Source organism: Lycium ferocissimum, chromosome 4, assembly GCF_029784015.1.
Source record: "Lycium ferocissimum isolate CSIRO_LF1 chromosome 4, AGI_CSIRO_Lferr_CH_V1, whole genome shotgun sequence".
NCBI classification, from domain to species: domain Eukaryota; kingdom Viridiplantae; phylum Streptophyta; class Magnoliopsida; order Solanales; family Solanaceae; genus Lycium; species Lycium ferocissimum.
The window spans coordinates 18,133,236-18,142,733 of NC_081345.1; the positions used below are offsets into that span (position 1 = coordinate 18,133,236).

Below are 9,498 nucleotides of genomic sequence, written 5' to 3' on the forward strand. Positions count from 1 at the left end.
ACTTCTTTCATTGTTCCATAAAAAATAAAATCTCAGTTTTCATTTAACACTATAGGATATTGAATACAAGTATACTAATAATTTGAGTGTTGATTTTTATTATATATAGTATAATAAAAATGTTATACATAGAATAATATTCATATAATTTGTTTCACCTATTATAATAAATTAGATATAACTCACATAATTTAATTATACACTATATAAAATTTTATATACCTCGTATGATTTTATTATATACGTTGTATAATACATTATATTTTGTATATAGAAGATATTATCTTGTATGTGTGGATGATCACTATGGTTGGATTCTAAAGTCATCAAACCTTCAAACATTTAGTCTAGCGTAAACCTCCGTAACTCGAAGCAATCAAGAAGGAAAAATGAAAATAAATGGAGAGATGTGTAATTGCTAAAAAAAACCGAATTAAAAAACCGAAACCGAACCGAACCGAACTTCAAAACCGAACCGAACCGAACTAATTCGGTGCGGTGTTCGGTGTCCACTTTCAAAAAACCGAAATCGAAAAACCGAACCGAACTTTGAAAAAACCGAACCGAAAAACCGAACGCCCACCCCTAGAGAAGGGCCCTCTACTGGAAGCATTATACGGTCACATATACGAACCGTATAAATTATACGGACCGTATGTGTGTCCGTATAATACCATTGGGACAAATTTTTAATTTTATATAAGGAGACCCCTAAGTCCTCATTTTTCATTTCATCCATTCTCCACACCTCAAGAAAGCTCTAGAATATTCTCCATACCATTTTAACATATACCCAAGAGAAATCAAGAGTTAAACATCAAGAGTTGAAGGAATCAAGAACATGAATGCTCATTAGGGTTTATACAAGTCAAGAACTCCTTTAGTGGTGAAGTTGGGGTTTTCTCAAGTGGAATATTTTCATCCAAAGATCATTCCCACATTATCAAACGTAAGTTTTATGTTCATTTCATGTTGTTAAGAGTATCGAGAGGTTAAAAGACTTGGATTATGGAAGGGAGGAGGAAGTGGAGTGTAAATATGAAAATGGTAGTATTCTTGAATAGTGACTTGATTTGGACTATAATTCTTGACGTGCTATGCATATAATCTTGTTGTAAATGATATTAGGAGTGTTGAAGAGGCATTGTGTGTTGATGAATACGATGTAGTGTGGTAATTTTAGTTATGGATGGTTTGAAATGGAATTGGAAGAGTTGAATGATGTATAGCTTAATGAAGATTGTTGATTGTGACATTGTGGTGTTGTTATTGATGTTTGGGAGTTGTTAAATCACATGGAGGAAGTTATAGAAACAAAGGAAATGCTGTCCAATTTTTATTAGCTTTAGCCTAAGCTTAAGTATGTTTCCGATTATCTAATTCTAGTACGAATTCCCTTGAATGTAGAATCGTGAACGTTGGAGGGGAGCGCTTAATTGATAAAGTTAGAGCGACATCAAGGTATGTGAGGCTAGTCCCTTCTTTTTCTAAGGCATGATTCCTATGACATGAGTTCCTTTATCTTTCCATGACTTTCTTGCATCCCGGAAACTATGAGTCCATGTTTATAAAGAGCTTCTCATGGGATAAAGATAAGAGATATGTTATGAATATGATAATGATGGTAATGAGTCTACGTCCAAAGATTCTAAAGCTCATGATTCCTTAACGTTACTCATTGTTGTTACACTTACCTTATAATGCTAGTTCCTTCAGGGTGAGGCATGATGATTATGATTACTCCATAGTGGAATCGGGGGTTCTCGACCTTACGTCACCCTGATATAGTTATAGCTTATCCTTGAGTTTTTATGCATGCTTTATGATAAGTATATGATGATTTGATTACACCGTGCCTATATGGCCGGGCAGACACCGCTAAGGTGGGCGGCATATACACCATGTCTAGAGGGCATGGGCAGACACCACTAGTGGGCGGCATGAGATGGTTACCCCGGACGCGGGAGGCCTAGATGCGGGCTAATGATGATCACACTGTACCGATATGGTCGGGCAGCTTACATATGCATACTTGATATGATAATGTTTATGATGTAAGTTAGCATGCATTACTCCGTCTTAAGTGGCATTCAGTTACAGGTTGTTTCCTTACTTGATGTTCCCTCATCTCTTTGATATGTTATTGTTGTATATGCCTTACATACTCAGTACAATGTTCGTACTGACGTCCTTTCTTTTTGGACGCTGTGTTCATGCCCACAGGTAGACAGGGAGGTGGCCCAGATTCCTAGGAGCTACTCAGTAGACTTACAGGAGCACTCCATTATTCCGGAGGTGCCATTTTTGATGCATTATTTTGTGTATATACATATGGGCATGACGGGGTCCTATCCCGTCTTTATGTTTAGTACTCTAGTAGAGGCTCGTAGATACATATGTGTAGGTATTATTGTCTCATGAATCCATCAGTGTATATTTTTATATATCATTTTTGCAGCCGTGAGGGCTTATGTATATTTATGTAGTGCCCTGGGAGTCTATATATGTTCAGGTTGGGTATGATGATTAGCATAGCGAGTGGTGCTCGGTAGTCAGCTCCGGGTACCCGTCATGGCCCCTAGTCGGGTCGTGACACAATTTCACCCATAAGAAATCAAATTCCTTTCCTAGAAAGTGATAATCTATACTCCTAGATGATTAATCAACAACCCACAAATTATTTAAGGGTTTACCAATTCTAGGGTTCTAGGGTTTTCAACCACCATTGATGGACCTTAAACTAATCATGGAACTTGAAGAAGAAAGGAAAAGGAACAAATAAAGGTGGAGACTTACCCTCAAAGATGCTTTCACCAATGAATGGAATGAATTTTGCCTTTTTCTCTCTTGAAGACTGACTTTGGGGTCTTGGGAATAATGGGTAGGAGTTGGGGGATTAAAATAGGGCATTCTGCCCCCCGTCGGCCACTGTAGCGGTCACCAGACCGCTGCAGCGGTACCGCTATAGCGGCCCTTTGGTCGCTGCCAGCGGCCAGCTGGAACAGTCCGCACTAAAACGGGCATAACTCCCTCATACGGTGGCCAAACGCGATGATTCTTTTTCCTATAGCTTCGTAATTTCGATACGGATCTAATGGTTCAAACCTTACCCAAAACAAAGGTCATATGATAAATATGGATCCATTTCTATCCACAAACCTCCGACGAAAACACCGAATACGAGCGCGACAAAACTCAAACCCATCTGAAACTCTTTGGAATCTCACCAAAACTTGTGTACAAGTTCAAAATCATCATAATAATATGTTGGTACTTCCAAAATATTGACACGGGGTCATCCTAACCTGACGTTGACCGTGGTCAACTCTAACTCGCTAACTTAACTAGCTTCTCCCTCAATGACTCAATTTACACTCAAACCTTACGGAAACCAACCCAATGACTCCATTAAGTCATAGATAATACTAACGGGATTTGGGAAAGGGTCAACGGGTCAAAACACTATAGCGACCGAATGGGTCGTTACAGTTTGGATGCTTGGCTAGAGTTAATCAAGGGTTGTAGCTTGCAATAGAGTTATTGTAAGGGGTGAGAAATAAGAGTTTAATTCCTAGGTTGAAAAAGGTTGTAATATGAAAGTTGCTCTGTTTAGTGAAGTTAAAATCCTACTCCGGTAGGTCGTGATTTTTAGTCTCTTGAGCAAGGAGTTTTTCACGTAAATATCTTGTCTTAGTTACTTTCTGGTTTTTGCTTGAGGGAACAGATAGAGAACCTGATTCTCTATACTGTTTGGTGGAGTCTTAGTTTCTTGAGAAAAGAGTAGTGGTCGTGGACACGACATGACAAAATTCTCACCCTTTATTCAGACTCTCAATTTTCTCTTATACTCCGTATTTCTCTCTTGCTTTATATACATGCAAAAGTCTCCTCTCAGACGATTCAAAGATCTCTCCTTCTGCCCATACTTACTCCATTCTATCCATTTTTCTCTTTTAATATCTTTCTATCCATTTTGCAAAGATCCTTGATTAACTATCTTTTTTATTAATTGCAAGACATCATGGTATATTTCTCACTCTCATCCCTCAGTCTGATTTTAGTCTTCACCTTTTAATTCATTGCCCTTTACAAGACCTCTTTTAACTAGTTTGTATATTACTAGTATTATATTAAGAACACGTTATCATTTGTTGGAGATTCCTCATATTTTAGCTTTAATTGCAAGCTGATGGTCTCATTATGTTCACTAGGAATCTATATCTATATATAATATAAAGTTAGGCATAGACAAGGTGATGTGGCACCTCTCTATGGCCTCTGTTAGTATTTATCTTTTTTCTCCCTTTTTTGACATTTTTTCTATTATTTTCCTCATTGCCTATATTTAAAGTCCATGTAAAGGCAATAAATAATAAAGAATTATAGTAAATAAATGGGGGGGGGGGCGGGGGGGAATGAAGAGTCATAGTATGGGCAGCAGATACGAAATGGATAATTAGTGAAGGTAATAATGACATGTAGTAAATGATAATGAGCAGTATAGCATATATTCATCTTGCAACAAGTAATTCTTTTCCTATAATCTCCCTTCTTCCTTCTATGTCTTTCGTAATTTCTTTCAAAATTTTCAGCATTCTTAATATGCGATTTATCTTTTCTTTTCTACTTTCTTAATTATTGATAGATTGTGTTTTAGATTTGTTATCATGTTGTTGAGAGCATATACAACATAGCATGAAATGATGTTGTCTTTTTATAAATATAAAAAGAGAGAAAATTTACTGGTAACTTTTTTGTGTCAAAATCGATATTGATTTTTTCCTTTTTTGTGAAAAATGGTTTAAGCTTATTTGTATATCTGATCTAAAGATAATATTGCAGGGACCGCTTTGGAGCAAATTAAGTTTATGTAGAAGGGAGGGAGAGGGTGTAGCACCAACAAAGAACCAAAATTCGCTGGTAATTATATATTAAATCTCTCGCTTTTCTCTCTCAAAGTTGTGCTTACAAAATGTTTGTATTTGTGCATATTTAGTGAAACCGTTTGTCATTAAATTCGTGGAAATTTTAGTAAAGTTTAACATCTTGGTGTACTTATAATATTATTTTTTTAGTGTTGATAGATTTTATTAGTTTTTTTGGTAGAAAAAAATAATTTAAGTTAAAGTTGTTTTTCTTATCAAGAACAAGAAAAATCATTTTTATCGGGAAAGTTACATTTCTATGTTTGTAAGAGAAAATTTCTTACACGGTTATTCTTAATCTTTTTTGCTTTTATCTTATTTTAGTGTTAAACATCTATTTTCTTGCTTCCATAGTAGAACGTAACTTTTGCAATAGTTAATGTTAAATGAGGGGCAAAGGTTGAAGCCTTTTTAAATTTATATAGTGGTAAGAAGAATTAACAAGTGAGAGAAGATAATTTCAGGAATTTTACATAAAATTGAGAGGACAAATAGATGAAATTGATGGGAGTAAAGAAAGAAAGAAACAAACAGAAAATGGAAAAAATAAAGCAAGAATCACATTTGTCTTCTTCTTTCTTTTTCCCTAGACCCCCTATTTTTTGCGTTTTATCTCAGTCATTTCTTTTGCTATTTCGTTTTTTTTTTTTCCTATTTATTTCAAGTATTTATTGGAAAGAAACTGGAAACAAAGCCTACCTTATTTATTATTAAGAAAAGACAATTCTTACTAAGACAAAATACTAAGAGAAAGACCGTATTAAATGTGCATCTTCCGGATTTTTACACTACCATTAATGTCTTTTTTCGTTATCTTTTATTTTTTGTTCTCCTTATTCAAGTTCACATATAATTTTAAATGAGTTATTTTATATTTAATTTGAATTTTTTTTCACAAACTTTTATTTCAAATAAGTTTGTAAAGGATGTTAAAAGTTTATAAAATGATAGGTTCGTAATTATTTATTTTCTTTTGTTAAAATCATGATATTAATATTTAACTGTATTTTTTACAACCGCGCTAAGCGCGTATATATATATATATATGTATATATATATGTAGAAGTCTTAACTAGTGATATTAAAGAATTAAAAAAGACAGTAGAAGAACTAAAAGAAATCACCCTTTCATGAGTAGACCAACCTTAGCTCAAGAAGAAGCCTCAAAATTAATAGAAAAGTCTATACCTTTACCAGCAGACTATAAAGATTATATACCTAACGCTAAATCGGATCAAATAACACTACAACAAAATATTACTATAATTTCATTAATATTAAAAATAATCAAGAAAATAGAACTAATAATAACAAGGTTAGAAGTAATAAGTGAGCGTGTTCGGTTATTAAGTGAACGAAAAAAGAAAAATAAAGAGCCCTCTAAAGAAATTGAAGAATTAATAGACCAATTAAAAAAGGTAGAAATAACACCTCAAAAAGAAAAAGTCAAAATAACTAGAAAAGCACAAAAATGGACCTTCTTCCAATTAGATTAAGAAATGAAGGAGAAACAGAAAGGCAAGCAAGACCAAGAGTAAGTTTTTCAGATAATAGAGTAGGTAATAATTTTTTATCAAGAATTTTAAATAGAAGAACACCAGAGGAAAACAACCAACAGTTAAGTGAGGTAATAGATGTGGACCGAGACATACAGATTTTCCAACAAAATCAATTAAAACTATTAAAACCAAAGACTTTATACAACATAGGACAGTTTTCAAGAACAACACAATTATATAGACATTATAGAGAAGAGCAATTATCAGCCATAGGAACTAAAGTTACTACTATAAATCTAATAAATCCAGAAGCTTTAAGACAAATAAAAAATACTGGAAGGACGCTAATGCATATGGGATTAATAGTAATAGGATTAAAAGGATTAACTAGAAAAAATTTAGGAACTAAAGTCTTAATAGTAATTTACGATGATAGATGGTCAGACATGAAGAAGTCAATAATCGGAATAACAGAGGTAGATATGACAAATAATGGAGGAATTTTTTATATTAGTCCAGACTTTATAATGAATTTAGCAGAATTCGGAAAACATATAAAAATAGGAATACAGACTAAAGGATACGAAGAAATGTGTAATGGTAATAATTTATTAATGTGCATAGGATTTTTAGGAAAAATGACAAATAATAGTAATACTAAGTTTAAAATTAAAGTAGAAGATGTCGTAGAATTAATGGGAAATAGAGGAATAAATTTAATTAAACCTATAAAAATAAATCCTGAAGAATACGCAAGGTTAGAATGGAAATTAGAAGATTTTAGTAGAAAGAAGATTTTACAACCAGAGTCACACCTAATGTACACTAATTCTAAAGGAGAGACATCTATAAGATTTACCAATTATAATTATACATCACAAAGAGACATAGAAGAAGAAAGTACTCTAGATGAAAATGAACCTACTGAGTCAACCTTTATGAACATAGAATTAATACAAAAAGATTTTGAAGTAGACATAGCTATAGAAGAAGCAAAAATACTTCATAGAGAAAATAAAAATATAACTTTTAGATGTAAAGGATGTAAGTTAGGAGATCTAACAATAGAAGAAACTATAAGTCACTTTAAATTATGTGAAGCTAGAATCGATAATTGGGGATATAGAGTAGAACATATACACCAAGAGAAATCAGACGCTTTCGATAAAATATTAGAAGATATACAAGATAGTGATGAAGAAATAGACTCAATAATAAGCCAAAAAGAATTAATGGAATCTAGTGCATCTAGTTCTAGTCCATTTCAAAGAACAATAGGAGAACAATACACAGTAGACACGAGCACAGGAAATGTACCTAGAAGAAGAGTTTTTAGAACAGCAGGAGAACCAATAGAAAATATAAAACCATCAGGGAAAAGAATGCCTATAGAAGAACCTATTATTCTCCAAGAAGGAGGTAATAAAGGAAAAATATTAAATATAGCAGCTCATGATCCACAAAGATGGAATTCAGTAATAGACCTTTGGAAAGGAATAGTAGTAGCAGACTATATAAAAACTTATAATGATACGATGCGCTGAAACTATGTATAAATACTTAGAGACATTTTTAGGAGAATCAGCTAAAGCTCTATGGGAAGCATATAAGGAAGATTTTCCAATGGAATTCCAATACTTAGTATCCATGGGAGCAAATCCATACAATTTTACCAATAAAATACATACTTTAATTACAGGAGAAGATCCAAATAGTGGATTAGTAATACTACAAAGAAATGCTTTAATTAAATTAGAGCAGTTAAGTATAAGTAGCTGGTTTCATATTAAAATTTTTTTAAATGATTATTTTTATTATTGTACAATTAGTGGAAACGCTTTTGACCAAGAACTAGGAAGGAAATTATTTAATAAACTACCAGGAGCTCTAGGAAGAGAGATAGAAGACAGATGGAATAAAAGAGACGGAGTAGTACAAAATCCTAATTTAAAATGGTCAATAGGACATAGAATACAACATATAATGGATATACTACAAGAAAAATGTACGCATATACAGATACAAAAACAATTAAAACAAAATGAGATGAATTTTTGTAAAAGCGTGGTATACACTACTCGAGTTACGATAAAGACAATTATAAAAAGAAAAGGTATAAGAAATACAGAACTCAATATAATAGAAACTACCCTCAATACAATAGAAAGAAATACTATCTTAGAAAATCATCAGCCAAAAAACCCTATTTAGACAGAAATAGACATATAAGAAAATACAGAACAGATAGAAATTATAAAAATAAACTGGAATGTTTTACTTGTGGAAGTGTAGAACACTTAGCAAATACATGTCCAAAAAGAATAAATAATAAGACACGAAATTCACAGCTAATTGAAGACTTTCAAGAAACCTTAATAAATGTAGATGAATATATGTCAGACACAAAAAGTATATACTCCATAGTAAGTGTAGATACTGAAGAAAAAATTAAAACAGACTCATCAGACTCAGAAGCAGAAGAATTAATTAATGAGATAGGATTAGAAAAACTAGACCTAGAACCAATTCAAATGGATAATTTAGCAAATATATCAGAAGACTGTAATCACGACTTCGAAAGAAATAAAGGTTTAGATAGTAATGCATGTTTCTCTTGTAAATGGTTTCCTAGTAGAGATAAAAGAGCAAAATGTAAAAATTATTTTATAGAAGGATGTATCATGTGTATAGAAAAAGAATTTAAGACAAAAATCCATAAAGAAGAAAGACATAAAAAAATAGAAGACCCTACTATTAGTATAAGAATAATGACATTAGAAACTAGAATAAACGAATTAGAAACCAGGTTATATAAATTAGAAAAAGGAAAAGAAAAAGAAGCAAATAGCGAAGATGAAGAAATACATTTATCTAATATACAACCGCTAAGAACAATACCAGAAGATTCAACAGCGGAACTAATGAGTATAGAAGACCATGGAGCCCTAGTATGTAATGAAGATAAAAAATTAGGAACTATAAAAATACTTGCAAGAATTAAAATAGATGACTATGAAATAGAGACATTAGCATTAGTAGATTCGGGATGTACTAAATGTATAATAAATAAACGA

General features: G+C 32.6%; 1 long non-coding RNA gene across 1 annotated transcript; it reads left to right on the forward strand.

Annotated features, from left to right (window-relative positions):
* Window positions 1–789: 789 nt before the first annotated feature.
* LOC132054420 (uncharacterized) lies at window positions 790–2,404 on the forward strand. The gene is made up of 3 exons (XR_009414293.1): window positions 790–949; window positions 1,873–2,054; window positions 2,224–2,404. It is a non-coding gene; the product is annotated as an uncharacterized LOC132054420 (long non-coding RNA).
* Window positions 2,405–9,498: the final 7,094 nt, after the last annotated feature.